Below are 4,137 nucleotides of genomic sequence, written 5' to 3' on the forward strand. Positions count from 1 at the left end.
TATTATTACAAATAAATATAATTGTAATAATTTTAATCATTTATTAATTTTGTAATTGTTAAATAATTTTAAAAACTTCTATTATATATCATTTTTAATCTAATGTCCTTCAAAGTCATTTTCTATTTTCACCTCACCGCTACAGCTGCGTTTGAATCCAAACACACACTCCACAACTGTTTCTAATCTCACTGCTACAGTATCCAATCTCACCTCTACAGTAACTAATCTCACCGCCACCGCTGTTTTTAACCTCACCGGAGCTAAACACACTGCCCATCCAAACTAAGCCTTAGCAGATCACGCCACCCAGGCAACAGACAGAATCACATATTTATTATCTTGACAAACTTTCACACATCCTTATATCGTGATATGACAATCCAGTCATCATCTCACTAGTGGCAACACTATGAGTGTATTCGTTGTCACGTAATGTCATGGGTCTCTACCACATGGACTTACGCATATCTTCATATCGTGATCTTCCAGTCTAGTTAGCAATATAACTACCCTACCAAAGGCATCACAAAGGGATGTTTTACTTTGAAGTTACTTACCTAAATTTATTCACATACCTAACTGATTCTTACTTTCTCATATTAGATCTCACAGACATACTTGCCATTTAACTTCTTACTCAAACAGTACCTCACACATATCATCCTTAATCATGTAGAACCTCTAGATTACTTCACATACACATTTACCAGTGTCCGAGATGTTATCAACATACATATCTCTAATTGAACAATTCACATGCAGGAGCCAAGATAGAGAATCACCTAATACTTACCTATACTGTAGCTTGGAGTTCCAAACTCGAGCACTCTTCATGAACTAGCAGCAACAACTGCTTAAAAAATATGGAACCACCATTAAAAACCCATTAAAAAAATTTGCTATCATTTCAACTACAGACGACCCCCAGGAGGTGGAATATTGAAAACACAAGAATATATAAACTTTTTCAACTCTTTTTTAGCCCTAATTCATGCAGTTTCATAGTAATTTTTGTCGAAATTCATACTTTAATTATAAAAAAATTAAATTACACTCAAATTATGAACATATTAATTTTTAATTATTTTTATAATAATCTACACAAATTTTATTTATTTTCAATATTTTTGCACAAAGGGTGAAAATCGACTCGATAGGCACCTTGAGAAGCTTGAATCGCGGAGGTGATTTTTGTACCAAATGACCCAAGAGCATGGCCGATTATTTTTCTAGACAAGGGATGATCCAAAATAATTATTACGCATATTTTATAATTAATTTTAATCTAACACAAATTGGGTTGAAATTAATTACAAGCCTAATGAAGAGCCTAATTTGCTAATTGAAGAGGACTGACCCACCAAGGAATTTGGCAGCCCAAACCATCCCATGTAGCTGATCCAATTAGCTTATTTAGCTGATTTTTATAATTTCAAAATAAGCCTTGAAGTTGCCTTCAATTCTTTTCAAACTCCTCCTATTTTCATGCCTTCTATTTTTAGCCTCAAGCTAAAAATAGCAAGTTTAAATCAATCAAACTTTGTACCAAGCATGGCTAGCCAAGGAAGATTGAGTGACTGATTTTTTCTATTTTTAGCAGCTATCTTCACCTATAAAAAAAACCCTATTCACTCCCTCATTTATCATCCCTCTCATCCCTTACTTCACACATATCTCTCCCACTCACTGTTTCTTTTTCCCTTTTCTTTGTTGCCTTTAAATTCCTTTCTTCCCTTGGTGAATCCCCCTCTTAAAAAAGATCTTGCATGCCTTTTGGAGTAGTAGAAATCAAGTGTTCATGAAGGCCTTGGATCATCAAAATGAGAAGGGAAGAGAGAAGCATACTAGTTTGGCTTTGAAAACCACCGAGATTTGTTCTTCTAGTTCCCTTCTCTTAACTTTGTTTTAAGTTTTTTTAATCAAAAAATATGAATATTTTTGTTGTTCTTCTTCAATTAATTAAAATAACTTAAATTCATTTCGTGTTAGATTAATTGCATTCTATCCAGTTAGATTATTTAAAATGTGTTGTGTTTTTATTAGGTCTTAGTAAATTATTCAATTAAATAAAACCATGCCTACGTTATGCTTACATTTTAATTATAAGGTAGCAATTGAATTAATTATTAACAAAATTGAAATTATAATTAATTGACACAATATTTAATTGATGTATGTTTAATCTTCTAAGGTAGTTGAAGGTTAAATTAGAAATGGTACTAAACAAAGTACATTAGCCTTGCATAACTTGTAAGATTATTGTGATTAAATTGTTTCAATATAGCGATTTATTGTTACCTCACTTAATCTTATACTTGCTTATTAAAATTTGATAAGGATAGAGCTTTAAGACAATATGTTGTGCCAGTGTTTCATGAGCTTAATTCGGCTATTAGGAGACCCAAAATTGAGGTTCAACAATTCGAGCTGAAGTCGGTCATGTTCTAAATGCTTCAAACAGTGGGCTAATTCAGTGGAATGCCGATTGAGGATCCTCACCTTCCGCTCAAATTGTTTATGGAGGTGAATGACTTCTTCAAGTTAGCCGGAGTACCCGAAGAAGCACTAAGATTAAAGTTATTACCATATTCACTAAGGGATAGAGCTCGAGCCTGGTTGAACTTATGACCACCAGATTCCGTCACTACACGGTAAGAGTTAGTAGAACGATTCCTTATGAAATATTTCCCACCTAGAAAAAATGCTAAGTTGCGGAATGAGATCACTACATTCCAATAGATGGATGACGAGTCCTTTTATGAGGCGTGAGAAAGATTTAAAGAACTATTATGAAGATGTCCTCATCACAGAATCTTGCATTGCATCCAATTAGAGACATTCTATAACGGTCTCAATGCTTACACGAAGATGGTAATAGACGCTTCTGCCGATGGTGCTCTCCTTTCTAAGTCTTATAATGAGGCCTATGAAATCATTGAGAGAATTGTTAGCAAAAATTACCAATGGCCAACCAATCGAGTAGTGTTAAGAAGGTGAGTCGTAGGAATACATAAAGTATCCCCTCACCTCACTTACGACTTAGGTATCTTCGATATCCTCAATGCTTAAAAGCTTTACTACTAATGGGTTTAACAATTTTGCAACTCAGCCACTCAATCAATTTGAAAATGTAGCATGTGTTTATTGTGGGGTAGGGCACCTGTTCGAAGAATACCTATCAAACCTAGAATTTGTGTATTACATGGGTAATCAGAACCAAAACTGAGGTAGGCATGGATCGCAATCCAATTTTTGTAACCTATCTTGGCGAAACCACCTGAATTTCTCTTGGAGTAACTTAGGGGTTGGACCTAGTAATAATTAGTCACAACCCAGACCAATCCAGCCCTCTGGATTTACCCAACAAGTTCAAAAGAGTTGAACCTTCCAATGGCTTAGAAAACATGTTGAAGGCATACATAGCGAAAAATGATGCCTTAATCCAAACCCAAGTAACCACATTAAAAACCTTGAAAACCAAATAGGCCAGCTTGCAACTAAACTTAAGAATTGACCTACCTTGCCTAGGAGAATCTAAGAAATTTAGGGAAAGAGCATTGTAAAGCATTAAAACTGACGAGTGGAAAGATATTAGAGTCCAACCCTATCGAAGTTGAAGAAGAGCCAACTGATGTTCAAGATGCTGTAGAAGTCCAACTAAGTGTTGAAACTCCAATTTCACCAAAACCAGAATCTGCAAACTCTAAAAAGGTAACTTGGAAACCAATCAATTTTGATAAACTAACAACTTCGTTAGGTGGAGAAGTGCCACAGAAGAGAAGTCAACCAATTCTAGTAAAGAATCCTCCACCACTCTACCCTTAAAGACTTCAGAAGCAGAAGTAGGAAGTCTAATTCAAGAAGTCTTTAGACATACTCAAGCAACTTCATATCAACATTCCGTTGGTAGAAGCATTTGAGTAGATGCTAATCTACGTCAAATTCATGAAGGATATCCTGTCAAAGAAAGGAAAACTTAGAGAATTCGAGATGGTAGCTCTGACGAAGGAATGCGGTCATATCTACAAGATAAAATTCCCCAAATATGAAGGGCCCTGAATGTTTTACCATACCTTGCAAGTTATTTGAATGGTTGAATTGAATGAAAATTATTATATAGATCAAGAAACGAAC

General features: G+C 34.9%; 1 non-coding gene across 1 annotated transcript; it reads right to left on the bottom strand.

Moving 5' to 3' along the window:
• Positions 1 to 2,710: 2,710 nt before the first annotated feature.
• Positions 2,711 to 2,816, bottom strand: LOC128042035 (small nucleolar RNA R71). The gene has a single exon (XR_008197243.1). It is a non-coding gene; the product is annotated as a small nucleolar RNA R71 (small nucleolar RNA).
• Between the last annotated feature and the right edge of the window lie 1,321 nt (positions 2,817 to 4,137).

The sequence above is a fragment of the Gossypium raimondii genome, chromosome 6, assembly GCF_025698545.1.
Source record: "Gossypium raimondii isolate GPD5lz chromosome 6, ASM2569854v1, whole genome shotgun sequence".
NCBI lineage: Eukaryota > Viridiplantae > Streptophyta > Magnoliopsida > Malvales > Malvaceae > Gossypium > Gossypium raimondii.